Source organism: Pelobates fuscus, chromosome 12, assembly GCF_036172605.1.
Source record: "Pelobates fuscus isolate aPelFus1 chromosome 12, aPelFus1.pri, whole genome shotgun sequence".
Taxonomy (NCBI): domain Eukaryota; kingdom Metazoa; phylum Chordata; class Amphibia; order Anura; family Pelobatidae; genus Pelobates; species Pelobates fuscus.
In genome coordinates, this window is record NC_086328.1 from 79,290,447 (window position 1) to 79,305,683 (window position 15,237).

General features: G+C 37.7%; 8 non-coding genes across 8 annotated transcripts; all 8 read right to left on the reverse strand.

Annotated features, from left to right (window-relative positions):
• Positions 1–3,211: 3,211 nt before the first annotated feature.
• Positions 3,212–3,283, reverse strand: TRNAA-UGC (transfer RNA alanine (anticodon UGC)). Its single transcript has one exon. It is a non-coding gene; the product is annotated as a tRNA-Ala (tRNA).
• Positions 3,284–4,955: 1,672 nt separating this feature from the next.
• Positions 4,956–5,027, reverse strand: TRNAA-UGC (transfer RNA alanine (anticodon UGC)). Its single transcript has one exon. It is a non-coding gene; the product is annotated as a tRNA-Ala (tRNA).
• Positions 5,028–6,091: 1,064 nt separating this feature from the next.
• Positions 6,092–6,163, reverse strand: TRNAA-UGC (transfer RNA alanine (anticodon UGC)). Its single transcript has one exon. It is a non-coding gene; the product is annotated as a tRNA-Ala (tRNA).
• A 1,675-nt stretch (positions 6,164–7,838) lies between these two features.
• TRNAA-UGC (transfer RNA alanine (anticodon UGC)) lies at positions 7,839–7,910 on the reverse strand. The gene has a single exon. It is a non-coding gene; the product is annotated as a tRNA-Ala (tRNA).
• A 1,685-nt stretch (positions 7,911–9,595) lies between these two features.
• On the reverse strand, positions 9,596–9,667 carry TRNAA-UGC (transfer RNA alanine (anticodon UGC)). Its single transcript has one exon. It is a non-coding gene; the product is annotated as a tRNA-Ala (tRNA).
• Positions 9,668–10,730: 1,063 nt separating this feature from the next.
• Positions 10,731–10,802, reverse strand: TRNAA-UGC (transfer RNA alanine (anticodon UGC)). The gene has a single exon. It is a non-coding gene; the product is annotated as a tRNA-Ala (tRNA).
• A 1,691-nt stretch (positions 10,803–12,493) lies between these two features.
• Positions 12,494–12,565, reverse strand: TRNAA-UGC (transfer RNA alanine (anticodon UGC)). Its single transcript has one exon. It is a non-coding gene; the product is annotated as a tRNA-Ala (tRNA).
• A 1,064-nt stretch (positions 12,566–13,629) lies between these two features.
• TRNAA-UGC (transfer RNA alanine (anticodon UGC)) lies at positions 13,630–13,701 on the reverse strand. Its single transcript has one exon. It is a non-coding gene; the product is annotated as a tRNA-Ala (tRNA).
• Between the last annotated feature and the right edge of the window lie 1,536 nt (positions 13,702–15,237).

A 15,237-nucleotide genomic window follows, 5' to 3' on the forward strand; every position in this document is an offset into this window, starting at 1 on the left:
GATACGCCATATACACTATTAAAACCCCACTTAGAGAAGTTGGCAACGCTATGCTATTTTCTTTGGGAATAAGGAAATCTAATGCAGACTCTGTCCTCAGAAGGAAACCAGACACAGGATTTTTAAGACAAGAGAGGATTTGGAGCTTAAAGATTTTTCTTTGGATTGATACACTAATGTTGACATTGTTGTGTGATAATTACTAAATTGTAAAATTTTGACTTTATTGGTCAAAATATGAAGTTCTTCACTAAGTATATCATCTTCTTATCCAAAAATTATCCTCTTTTACTCGGGGAATGAGGACCTATAATCGATTTACTGACACCTCATGGACACCAGGCACCAGATTTTCTGAGACAGCAGTGAACAGGATCTTAGCAGATGTTTAATTAAGTTTGCTCACTCACCCGCTGTGCTGAACGCTCCTGGAGGAAGTCCCGCACCCAGGCAGACTATCTTCATTATAGATTCATGTTGCTTTCGTACAGCGCAGCCCTTGCCCTCGCCAAACAGTCCTACTTTTCCTCTCTCATTAGTTCATGCTCCCGCAATCCCAGACGTCTCTTTGACACTTTTAATTCCCTTCTCCGCCCTGTTGTGGCCACCCCCCAAACTAACCTTACAGCTGATAGCTTTGCATATTACTTTACTGACAAGATTGAACAGCTAAGGAAACAATTCTCCCCTCCTTGCCTTTCTCTTTCTCAACCACACATAAATCATGCTTTCCCTACCCTTCAGACTTTCTCCCCAGCTACTGAACAAGAGGTGGCTGCACTTCTCCATTCCTCTCGCCCCACCACTTGCCCACTTGATCCTGTCCCATCTCACCTCATCAGATCTCTCTCCCCTTGTCTTGTGCCTATCCTAACACACATCTTTAACTGCTCTCTCTCTTCTGGCACTGTTCCTGCTAACCTTAAACATGCCACTGTAATACCTATCCTGAAAAAACCATCTCTTGACCCGTCCTCCCCCTCTAACTATCGTCCCATATCCCTGCTCCCTTACTCATCAAAGCTTTTGGAAAGACTTGTCTTCACCCGTGTGTCTCACTTCCTTAATTCCAACTCTCTCCTTGACCCTCTTCAGTCTGGCTTCCGCCCTCTCCACTCTACTGAGACCGCTCTTATCAAAGTGACTAATGACCTAATCTCCGCTAAATCCAAAGGTCACTACTCCATATTAATTCTCCTTGACCTCTCTGCTGCCTTTGACACAGTTGATCATGCTCTCCTCCTTCAAACTCTTCAATCACTCGGTCTCTGTGACTCTGTCCTCTCTTGGTTTTCCTCCTATCTCTCCCAACGCTCATTTAGTGTCTCCTTTTCCAAGGATACCTCCTCCCCTCGCCCTGTCTCGGTTGGAGTTCCCCAAGGCTCTGTCCTTGGTCCCCTTCTATTTTCTCTTTATACTGCCTCTCTTGGAAAACTTATTGCCTCTTTTGGATTCAACTACCACCTGTACGCTGATGACACTCAGATATACCTCTCCTCACCGGACCTCTCCCCGGCCGTCCTGCAACGTGTCACTGCTTGCCTCTCTTCCATCTCTGACTGGATGTCGTCACGCTTTCTCAAACTTAACCTCTCAAAAACTGAACTCCTTGTCTTTCCTCCTCCTAATACTGATCCTCCTCTCTCACTCTCCCTTCAAGTCAGTGATATCCACATAAGTCCATCCCTACAAGCGCGCTGTCTTGGCGTCATACTTGACTCTGGTCTCACCTTTGAGTCTCACATCCAGTTTGTTGCCAAGTCCTGTAGGTTCCAACTCAAAAACATAGCCCGCATCCGCCCCTTTCTTACGCAAGATGCTACCAAGGAGCTTGTCCATGCTCTAGTAATTTCCCGCATGGATTACTGTAACCCTCTCCTGATTGGTCTCCCCAAAAGCCGTACTGCCCCACTACAGTCTGTAATGAATGCTGCAGCTAGACTGATTTTCCTATCCAGTCGGTCCTCTCACACCTCGCCCCTCTGCCAGTCCTTACATTGGCTCCCTGTATCCTATAGGAGTCAATTCAAAGTGCTAACCCATACATTTAAAGCACTGAACAATTCCAGCCCCTCTTATATCTCTTCACTGATCCAGAGGTATGCCCCTCCTCGTACCCTCCGCTCTGCCCGCGACCACCTCCTGACCGCTGCTCGCACCCGTACAGCCAACTCACGCTTGCAGGACTTCTCACGGGCGGCTCCTCTCCTATGGAATAACTTGCCTACTGCCATCAGACTCTCTCCTAGTCTTCAATCATTTAAGAAGGGCCTTAAAACCCATCTCTTCAGGAAAGCGTATGGCCTCCCAGAGTAATCTCTCCCTTACATACCTGTCGCTTGCTCTCCTATGGGATAGTGCTTTGCTCTCTCCTCCAGCTCTGCTTCACTCCTACTTGATATTTCCTATCCTAATGTTTCTAATACCCCACCTCCTATAGACTGTAAGCTCATTTGAGCAGGGTCCTCTTCAACCTATCATTCCTGTAAGTTTTCTTGTAATTGTCTTATTTATTGTTACATCCCCCCCTCTCAAAATATTGTAAAGCGCTACGGAATCTGTTGGCGCTATATAAATGGCAATAATAATAATAATAATAACTCTAAATTGTTGAAAATCAAAACCGGAATTGCATTTTCTTTTCGGCTAAACGTTCCAAGCTGTGGAAGGAGCTATGTTGGACTCTTTTCTAAAACATCAGCCTTGAAACAATTTTAATAAAGCTTCTGTAGCCAAAGAAATGAAATTCTCATGAGAAGTCACTAAAACTACGAATGTGAGGTCAAGGAAACTTCCCGAAACTCTAGAATTTAAGTAGGATACGCCATATACACTATTAAAACCCCACTTAGAGAAGTTGGCAACGCTATGCTATTTTCTTTGGGAATAAGGAAATCTAATGCAGACTCTGTCCTCAGAAGGAAACCAGACACAGGATTTTTAAGACAAGAGAGGATTTGGAGCTTAAAGATTTTTCTTTGGATTGATACACTAATGTTGACATTGTTGTGTGATAATTACTAAATTGTAAAATTTTGACTTATTTAAAGAAGCTGTGACTAAAGCCGAGTTTGTGAATATTTTGAAAACATCACTTTTTGCCTACATATTTTTCTCGATACAATTCATCTTCTGGTGAATAAATTCTTAATTGGAACAATGTAAACAAAGTCACTCATGCCGACTCTTCTAAATTAAAATTAATTGCACCTGGAGATGCCGGGGATTGAACCCGGGGCCTCATACATGCAAAGCATGCGCTCTACCACTGAGCTACATCCCCATTACACTGTTGCAGTATTACAGAACACGACACACAAATAGAACCTCGGCTCATTCGAAAAAATAGCCTTGTCTATTTTTTTTAATAAAGTTCGTCTGAGGACTGTAGATTGCAAAATAGTTAAAAGCCTCAGATGTATATTAACAGAGGTAATAGTTGGACACATTTAACCACATCCAATGATTGTTTAGGACTCCTAGCCTACGTATGGTAACTTAGTGTCAATTGTTATATCAGATGGCTTAAATGCCCTTCCATTTATGACTTTATTGGTCAAAATATGAAGTTCTTCACTAAGTATATCATCTTCTTATCCAAAAATTATCCTCTTTTACTCGGGGAATGAGGACCTATAATCGATTTACTGACACCTCATGGACACCAGGCACCAGATTTTCTGAGACAGCAGTGAACAGGATCTTAGCAGATGTTTAATTAAGTTTGCTCACTCAACTCTAAATTGTTCAAAATCAAAACCTGAATTGCATTTTCTTTTCGGCTAAAGGTTCCAAGCTGTGGAAGGAGCTATGTTGGACTCTTTTCTAAAACATCAGCCTTGAAACAATTTTAATAAATCTTCTGTAGCCAAAGAAATGAAATTCTCATGAGAAGTCACTAAAACTACGAATGTGAGGTCAAGGAAACTTCCCGAAACTCTAGAATTTAAGTAGGATACGCCATATACACTATTAAAATCCCACTTAGAGAAGTTGGCAACGCTATGCTATTTTCTTTGGGAATAAGGAAATCTAATGCAGACTCTGTCCTCAGAAGGAACCCAGACACAGGATTTTTAAGACAAGAGAGGATTTGGAGCTTAAAGATTTTTCTTTGGATTGATACACTAATGTTGACATTGTTGTAAAATTTTGACTTTATTGGACAAAATATGAAGTTCTTCACTAAGTATATCATCTTCTTATCCAAAAATTATCCTCTTTTACTCGGGGAATGAGGACCTATAATCGATTTACTGACACCTCATGGACACCAGGCACCAGATTTTCTGAGACAGCAGTGAACAGGATCTTAGCAGATGTTTAATTAAGTTTGCTCACTCAACTCTAAATTGTTCAAAATCAAAACCTGAATTGCATTTTCTTTTCGGCTAAACGTTCCAAGCTGTGGAAGGTCCATGTTGGACTCTTTTCTAAAACATCAGCCTTCAAACAATTTTAATAAAGCTTCTGTAGCCAAAGAAATGAAATTCTCATGAGAAGTCACTAAAACTACGAATGTGAGGTCAAGGAAACTTCCCGAAACTCTAGAATTTAAGTAGGATACGCCATATACACTATTAAAAACCCACTTAGAGAAGTTGGCAACGCTATGCTATTTTCTTTGGGAATAAGGAAATCTAATGCAGACTCTGTCCTCAGAAGGAAACCAGACACAGGATTTTTAAGACAAGAGAGGATTTGGAGCTTAAAGATTTTTCTTTGGATTGATACACTAATGTTGACATTGTTGTGTGATAATTACTAAATTGTAAAATTTTTACTTATTTAAAGAAGCTGTGACTAAAGCCGAGTTTGTGAATATTTTGAAAACATCACTTTTTGCCTACATATTTTTCTCGATACAATTCATCTTCTGGTGAATAAATTCTTCATTGGAACTATGTAAACAAAGTCACTCATGCCGACTCTTCTAAATTAAAATTAATTGCACCTGGAGATGCCGGGGATTGAACCCGGGGCCTCATACATGCAAAGCATGCGCTCTACCACTGAGCTACATCCCCATTACACTGTTGCAGCATTACAGAACACGACACACAAATAGAATCTCGGCTCATTCGAAAAAATAGCCTTGTCTATTTTTTTTTAATAAAGTTCGTCTGAGGACTGTAGATTGCAAAATAGTTAAAAGCCTCAGATGTATATTAACAGAGGTAATAGTTGGACACATTTAACCACATCCAATGATTGTTTAGGACTCCTAGCCTACGTATGGTAACTTAGTGTCAATTGTTATATCAGATGGCTTAAATGCCCTTCCATTTATGACTTTATTGGTCAAAATATGAAGTTCTTCACTAAGTATATCATCTTCTTATCCAAAAATTATCCTCTTTTACTCGGGGAATGAGGACCTATAATCGATTTACTGACACCTCATGGACACCAGGCACCAGATTTTCTGAGACAGCAGTGAACAGGATCTTAGCAGATGTTTAATTAAGTTTGCTCACTCAACTCTAAATTGTTCAAAATCAAAACCTGAATTGCATTTTCTTTTCGGCTAAACGTTCCAAGCTGTGGAAGGTCCATGTTGGACTCTTTTCTAAAACATCAGCCTTGAAACAATTTTAATAAAGCTTCTGTAGCCAAAGAAATGAAATTCTCATGAGAAGTCACTAAAACTACGAATGTGAGGTCAAGGAAACTTCCCGAAACTCTAGAATTTAAGTAGGATACGCCATATACACTATTAAAAACCCACTTAGAGAAGTTGGCAACGCTATGCTATTTTCTTTGGGAATAAGGAAATCTAATGCAGACTCTGTCCTCAGAAGGAAACCAGACACAGGATTTTTAAGACAAGAGAGGATTTGGAGCTTAAAGATTTTTCTTTGGATTGATACACTAATGTTGACATTGTTGTGTGATAATTACTAAATTGTAAAATTTTGACTTATTTAAAGAAGCTGTGACTAAAGCCGAGTTTGTGAATATTTTGAAAACATCACTTTTTGCCTACATATTTTTCTCGATACAATTCATCTTCTGGTGAATAAATTCTTAATTGGAACAATGTAAACAAAGTCACTCATGCCGACTCTTCTAAATTAAAATTAATTGCACCTGGAGATGCCGGGGATTGAACCCGGGGCCTCATACATGCAAAGCATGCGCTCTACCACTGAGCTACATCCCCATTACAGAACACGACACACAAATAGAACCTCGGCTCATTCGAAAAAATAGCCTTGTCTATTTTTTTTAATAAAGTTCGTCTGAGGACTGTAGATTGCAAAATAGTTAAAAGCCTCAGATGTATATTAACAGAGGTAATAGTTGGACACATTTAACCACATCCAATGATTGTTTAGGACTCCTAGCCTACGTATGGCAACTTAGTGTCAATTGTTATATCAGATGGCTTAAATGCCCTTCCATTTATGACTTTATTGGTCAAAATATGAAGTTCTTCACTAAGTATATCATCTTCTTATCCAAAAATTATCCTCTTTTACTCGGGGAATGAGGACCTATAATCGATTTACTGACACCTCATGGACACCAGGCACCAGATTTTCTGAGACAGCAGTGAACAGGATCTTAGCAGATGTTTAATTAAGTTTGCTCACTCAACTCTAAATTGTTCAAAATCAAAACCTGAATTGCATTTTCTTTTCGGCTAAAGGTTCCAAGCTGTGGAAGGAGCTATGTTGGACTCTTTTCTAAAACATCAGCCTTGAAACAATTTTAATAAATCTTCTGTAGCCAAAGAAATGAAATTCTCATGAGAAGTCACTAAAACTACGAATGTGAGGTCAAGGAAACTTCCCGAAACTCTAGAATTTAAGTAGGATACGCCATATACACTATTAAAATCCCACTTAGAGAAGTTGGCAACGCTATGCTATTTTCTTTGGGAATAAGGAAATCTAATGCAGACTCTGTCCTCAGAAGGAACCCAGACACAGGATTTTTAAGACAAGAGAGGATTTGGAGCTTAAAGATTTTTCTTTGGATTGATACACTAATGTTGACATTGTTGTGTGATAATTACTAAATTGTAAAATTTTGACTTTATTGGACAAAATATGAAGTTCTTCACTAAGTATATCATCTTCTTATCCAAAAATTATCCTCTTTTACTCGGGGAATGAGGACCTATAATCGATTTACTGACACCTCATGGACACCAGGCACCAGATTTTCTGAGACAGCAGTGAACAGGATCTTAGCAGATGTTTAATTAAGTTTGCTCACTCAACTCTAAATTGTTCAAAATCAAAACCTGAATTGCATTTTCTTTTCGGCTAAACGTTCCAAGCTGTGGAAGGTCCATGTTGGACTCTTTTCTAAAACATCAGCCTTTAAACAATTTTAATAAAGCTTCTGTAGCCAAAGAAATGAAATTCTCATGAGAAGTCACTAAAACTACGAATGTGAGGTCAAGGAAACTTCCCGAAACTCTAGAATTTAAGTAGGATACGCCATATACACTATTAAAAACCCACTTAGAGAAGTTGGCAACGCTATGCTATTTTCTTTGGGAATAAGGAAATCTAATGCAGACTCTGTCCTCAGAAGGAAACCAGACACAGGATTTTTAAGACAAGAGAGGATTTGGAGCTTAAAGATTTTTCTTTGGATTGATACACTCATGTTGACATTGTTGTGTGATAATTACTAAATTGTAAAATTTTGACTTATTTAAAGAAGCTGTGACTAAAGCCGAGTTTGTGAATATTTTGAAAACATCACTTTTTGCCTACATATTTTTCTCGATACAATTCATCTTCTGGTGAATAAATTCTTCATTGGAACTATGTAAACAAAGTCACTCATGCCGACTCTTCTAAATTAAAATTAATTGCACCTGGAGATGCCGGGGATTGAACCCGGGGCCTCATACATGCAAAGCATGCGCTCTACCACTGAGCTACATCCCCATTACACTGTTGCAGCTTTACAGAACACGACACACAAATAGAACCTCGGCTCATTCGAAAAAATAGCCTTGTCTATTTTTTTTTAATAAAGTTCGTCTGAGGACTGTAGATTGCAAAATAGTTAAAAGCCTCAGATGTATATTAACAGAGGTAATAGTTGGACACATTTAACCACATCCAATGATTGTTTAGGACTCCTAGCCTACGTATGGTAACTTAGTGTCAATTGTTATATCAGATGGCTTAAATGCCCTTCCATTTATGACTTTATTGGTCAAAATATGAAGTTCTTCACTAAGTATATCATCTTCTTATCCAAAAATTATCCTCTTTTACTCGGGGAATGAGGACCTATAATCGATTTACTGACACCTCATGGACACCAGGCACCAGATTTTCTGAGACAGCAGTGAACAGGATCTTAGCAGATGTTTAATTAAGTTTGCTCACTCAACTCTAAATTGTTCAAAATCAAAACCTGAATTGCATTTTCTTTTTGGCTAAACGTTCCAAGCTGTGGAAGGTCCATGTTGGACTCTTTTCTAAAACATCAGCCTTGAAACAATAAAGCTTCTGTAGCCAAAGAAATGAAATTCTCATGAGAAGTCACTAAAACTACGAATGTGAGGTCAAGGAAACTTCCCGAAACTCTAGAATTTAAGTAGGATACGCCATATACACTATTAAAAACCCACTTAGAGAAGTTGGCAACGCTATGCTATTTTCTTTGGGAATAAGGAAATCTAATGCAGACTCTGTCCTCAGAAGGAAACCAGACACAGGATTTTTAAGACAAGAGAGGATTTGGAGCTTAAAGATTTTTCTTTGGATTGATACACTAATGTTGACATTGTTGTGTGATAATTACTAAATTGTAAAATTTTGACTTTATTGGTCAAAATATGAAGTTCTTCACTAAGTATATCATCTTCTTATCCAAAAATTATCCTCTTTTACTCGGGGAATGAGGACCTATAATCGATTTACTGACACCTCATGGACACCAGGCACCAGATTTTCTGAGACAGCAGTGAACAGGATCTTAGCAGATGTTTAATTAAGTTTGCTCACTCAACTCTAAATTGTTCAAAATCAAAACCTGAATTGCATTTTCTTTTCGGCTAAACGTTCCAAGCTGTGGAAGGTCCATGTTGGACTATTTTCTAAAACATCAGCCTTGAAACAATTTTAATAAAGCTTCTGTAGCCAAAGAAATGGAATTCTCATGAGAAGTCACTAAAACTACGAATGTGAGGTCAAGGAAACTTCCCGAAACTCTAGAATTTAAGTAGGATACGCCATATACACTATTAAAAACCCACTTAGAGAAGTTGGCAACGCTATGCTATTTTCTTTGGGAATAAGGAAATCTAATGCAGACTCTGTCCTCAGAAGGAAACCAGACACAGGATTTTTAAGACAAGAGAGGATTTGGAGCTTAAAGATTTTTCTTTGGATTGATACACTAATGTTGACATTGTTGTGTGATAATTACTAAATTGTAAAATTTTGACTTATTTAAAGAAGCTGTGACTAAAGCCGAGTTTGTGAATATTTTGAAAACATCACTTTTTGCCTACATATTTTTCTCGATACAATTCATCTTCTGGTGAATAAATTCTTCATTGGAACTATGTAAACAAAGTCACTCATGCCGACTCTTCTAAATTAAAATTAATTGCACCTGGAGATGCCGGGGATTGAACCCGGGGCCTCATACATGCAAAGCATGCGCTCTACCACTGAGCTACATCCCCATTACATTGCTGCAGCATTACAGAACACAACACACAAATAGAACCTCGGCTCATTCGAAAAAATAGCCTTGTCTATTTTTTTTAATAAAGTTCGTCTGAGGACTGTAGATTGCAAAATAGTTAAAAGCCTCAGATGTATATTAACAGAGGTAATAGTTGGACACATTTAACCACATCCAATAATTGTTTAGGACTCCTAGCCTACGTATGGTAACTTAGTGTCAATTGTTATATCAGATGGCTTAAATGCCCTTCTATTTATGACTTTATTGGTCAAAATATGAAGTTCTTCACTAAGTATATCATCTTCTTATCCAAAAATTATCCTCTTTTACTCGGGGAATGAGGACCTATAATCGATTTACTGACACCTCATGGACACCAGGTACCAGATTTTCTGAGACAGCAGTGAACAGAATCTTAGCAGATGTTTAATTAAGTTTGCTCACTCAACTCTAAATTGTTCAAAATCAAAACCTGAATTGCATTTTCTTTTCGGCTAAACGTTCCAAGCTGTGGAAGGTCCATGTTGGACTCTTTTCTAAAACATAAGCCTTGAAACAATTTTAATAAAGCTTCTGTAGCCAAAGAAATGAAATTCTCATGAGAAGTCACTAAAACTACGAATGTGAAGTCAGGGAAACTTCCCGAAACTCTAGAATTTAAGTAGGATACGCCATATACACTAATAAAACCCCACTTAGAGAAGTTGGTAACGCTATGCTATTTTCTTTGGGAATAAGGAAATCTAATGCAGACTCTGTCCTCAGAAGGAAACCAGACACAGGATTTTTAAGACAAGAGAGGATTTGGAGCTTAAAGATTTTTCTTTGGATTGATACACTAATGTTGACATTGTTGTGTGATAATTACTAAATTGTAAAATTTTGACTTATTTAAAGAAGCTGTGACTAAAGCCGAGTTTGTGAATATTTTGAAAACATCACTTTTTGCCTACATATTTTTCTCGATACAATTCATCTTCTGGTGAATAAATTCTTCATTGGAACTATGTAAACAAAGTCACTCATGCCGACTCTTCTAAATTAAAATTAATTGCACCTGGAGATGCCGGGGATTGAACCCGGGGCCTCATACATGCAAAGCATGCGCTCTACCACTGAGCTACATCCCCATTACATTGCTGCAGCATTACAGAACACGACACACAAATAGAACCTCGGCTCATTCGAAAAAATAGCCTTGTCTATTTTTTTTTAATAAAGTTCGTCTGAGGACTGTAGATTGCAAAATAGTTAAAAGCCTCAGATGTATATTAACAGAGGTAATAGTTGGACACATTTAACCACATCCAATGATTGTTTAGGACTCCTAGCCTACGTATGGTAACTTAGTGTCAATTGTTATATCAGATGGCTTAAATGCCCTTCCATTTATGACTTTATTGGTCAAAATATGAAGTTCTTCACTAAGTATATCATCTTCTTATCCAAAAATTATCCTCTTTTACTCGGGGAATGAGGACCTATAATCGATTTACTGACACCTCATGGACACCAGGCACCAGATTTTCTGAGACAGCAGTGAACAGGATCTTAGCAGATGTTTAATTAAGTTTGCTTACTCAACTCTAAATTGTTCAAAATCAAAACCTGAATTGCATTTTCTTTTCGGCTAAACGTTCCAAGCTGTGGAAGGTCCATGTTGGACTCTTTTCTAAAACATCAGCCTTTAAACAATTTTAATAAAGCTTCTGTAGCCAAAGAAATGAAATTCTCATGAGAAGTCACTAAAACTACGAATGTGAGGTCAAGGAAACTTCCCGAAACTCTAGAATTTAAGTAGGATACGCCATATACACTATTAAAACCCCACTTAGAGAAGTTGGCAACGCTATGCTATTTTCTTTGGGAATAAGGAAATCTAATGCAGACTCTGTCCTCAGAAGGAAACCAGACACAGGATTTTTAAGACAAGAGAGGATTTGGAGCTTAAAGATTTTTCTTTGGATTGATACACTAATGTTGACATTGTTGTGTGATAATTACTAAATTGTAAAATTTTGACTTTATTGGTCAAAATATGAAGTTCTTCACTAAGTATATCATCTTCTTATCCAAAAATTATCCTCTTTTACTCGGGGAATGAGGACCTATAATCGATTTACTGACACCTCATGGACACCAGGCACCAGATTTTCTGAGACAGCAGTGAACAGGATCTTAGCAGATGTTTAATTAAGTTTGCTCACTCAACTCTAAATTGTTCAAAATCAAAACCTGAATTGCATTTTCTTTTCGGCTAAACGTTCCAAGCTGTGGAAGGTCCATGTTGGACTCTTTTCTAAAACATCAGCCTTGAAACAATTTTAATAAAGCTTCTGTAGCCAAAGAAATGAAATTCTCATGAGAAGTCACTAAAACTACGAATGTGAGGTCAAGGAAACTTCCCGAAACTCTAGAATTTAAGTAGGATACGCCATATACACTATTAAAAACCCACTTAGAGAAGTTGGTAACGCTATGCTATTTTCTTTGGGAATAAGGAAATCTAATGCAGACTCTGTCCTCAGAAGGAAACCAGACACAGGATTTTTAAGACAAGAGAGGATTTGGAGCTTAAAGATTTTTCTTTGGATTGATACACTAATGTTGACATTGTTGTGTGATAATTACTAAATTGTAAAATTTTGACTTATTTAAAGAAGCTGTGACTAAAGCCGAGTTTGTGAATATTTTGAAAACATCACTTTTTGCCTACATATTTTTCTCGATACAATTCATCTTCTGGTGAATAAATTCTTCATTGGAACTATGTAAACAAAGTCACTCATGCCGACTCTTCTAAATTAAAATTAATTGCACCTGGAGATGCCGGGGATTGAACCCGGGGCCTCATACATGCAAAGCATGCGCTCTACCACTGAGCTACATCCCCATTACACTGTTGCAGCATTACAGAACACGACACACAAATAGAACCTCGGCTCATTCGAAAAAATAGCCTTGTCTATTTTTTTTTAATAAAGTTCGTCTGAGGACTGTAGATTGCAAAATAGTTAAAAGCCTCACATGTATATTAACAGAGGTAATAGTTGGACACATTTAACCACATCCAATGATTGTTTAGGACTCCTAGCCTACGTATGGTAACTTAGTGTCAATTGTTATATCAGATGGCTTAAATGCCCTTCCATTTATGACTTTATTGGTCAAAATATGAAGTTCTTCACTAAGTATATCATCTTCTTATCCAAAAATTATCCTCTTTTACTCGGGGAATGAGGACCTATAATCGATTTACTGACACCTCATGGACACCAGGCACCAGATTTTCCGAGACAGCAGTGAACAGGATCTTAGCAGATGTTTAATTAAGTTTGCTCACTCAACTCTAAATTGTTCAAAATCAAAACCTGAATTGCATTTTCTTTTCGGCTAAACGTTCCAAGCTGTGGAAGGTCCATGTTGGACTCTTTTCTAAAACATCAGCCTTGAAACAATTTTAATAAAGCTTCTGTAGCCAAAGAAATGAAATTCTCATGAGAAGTCACTAAAACTACGAATGTGAGGTCAAGGAAACTTCCCGAAACTCTAGAATTTAAGTAGGATACGCCATATACACTATTAAAAACCCACTTAGAGAAGTTGGTAACGCTATGCTATTTTCTTTGGGAATAAGGAAATCTAATGCAGACTCTGTCCTCAGAAGGAAACCAGACACAGGATTTTTAAGACAAGAGAGGATTTGGAGCTTAAAGATTTTTCTTTGGATTGATACACTAATGTTGACATTGTTGTGTGATAATTACTAAATTGTAAAATTTTGACTTATTTAAAGAAGCTGTGACTAAAGCCGAGTTTGTGAATATTTTGAAAACATCACTTTTTGCCTACATATTTTTCTCGATACAATTCATCTTCTGGTGAATAAATTCTTCATTGGAACTATGTAAACAAAGTCACTCATGCCGACTCTTCTAAATTAAAATTAATTGCACCTGGAGATGCCGGGGATTGAACCCGGGGCCTCATACATGCAAAGCATGCGCTCTACCACTGAGCTACATCCCCATTACACTGTTGCAGCATTACAGAACACGACACACAAATAGAACCTCGGCTCATTCGAAAAAATAGCCTTGTCTATTTTTTTTTAATAAAGTTCGTCTGAGGACTGTAGATTGCAAAATAGTTAAAATCCTCAGATGTATATTAACAGAGGTAATAGTTGGACACATTTAACCACATCCAATGATTGTTTAGGACTCCTAGCCTACGTATGGTAACTTAGTGTCAATTGTTATATCAGATGGCTTAAATGCCCTTCCATTTATGACTTTATTGGTCAAAATATGAAGTTCTTCACTAAGTATATCATCTTCTTATCCAAAAATTATCCTCTTTTACTCGGGGAATGAGGACCTATAATCGATTTACTGACACCTCATGGACACCAGGCACCAGATTTTCTGAGACAGCAGTGAACAGGATCTTAGCAGATGTTTAATTAAGTTTGCTTACTCAACTCTAAATTGTTCAAAATCAAAACCTGAATTGCATTTTCTTTTCGGCTAAACGTTCCAAGCTGTGGAAGGTCCATGTTGGACTCTTTTCTAAAACATCAGCCTTGAAACAATTTTAATAAAGCTTCTGTAGCCAAAGAAATGAAATTCTCATGAGAAGTCACTAAAACTACGAATGTGAGGTCAAGGAAACTTCCCGAAACTCTAGAATTTAAGTAGGATACGCCATATACACTATTAAAAACCCACTTAGAGAAGTTGGCAACGCTATGAAATTTTCTTTGGGAATAAGGAAATCTAATGCAGACTCTGTCCTCAGAAGGAAACCAGACACAGGATTTTTAAGACAAGAGAGGATTTGGAGCTTAAAGATTTTTCTTTGGATTGATACACTAATGTTGACATTGTTGTGTGATAATTACTAAATTGTAAAATTTTGACTTATTTAAAGAAGCTGTGACTAAAGCCGAGTTTGTGAATATTTTGAAAACATCACTTTTTGCCTACATATTTTTCTCGATACAATTCATCTTCTGGTGAATAAATTCTTCATTGGAACTATGTAAACAAAGTCACTCATGCCGACTCTTCTAAATTAAAATTAATTGCACCTGGAGATGCCGATTGAACCCGGGGCCTCATACATGCAAAGCATGCGCTCTACCACTGAGCTACATCCCCATTACACTGTTGCAGCATTACAGAACACGACACACAAATAGAACCTCGGCTCATTCGAAAAAATAGCCTTGTCTATTTTTTTTTAATTAAGTTCGTCTGAGGACTGTAGATTGCAAAATAGTTAAAAGCCTCAGATGTATATTAACAGAGGTAATAGTTGGACACATTTAACCACATCCAATGATTGTTTAGGACTCCTAGCCTACGTATGGTAACTTAGTGTCAATTGTTATATCAGATGGCTTAAATGCCCTTCCATTTATGACTTTATTGGTCAAAATATGAAGTTCTTCACTAAGTATATCATCTTCTTATCCAAAAATTATCCTCTTTTACTCGGGGAATGAGGACCTATAATCGATTTACTGACACCTCATGGACACCAGGCACCAGATTTTCTGAG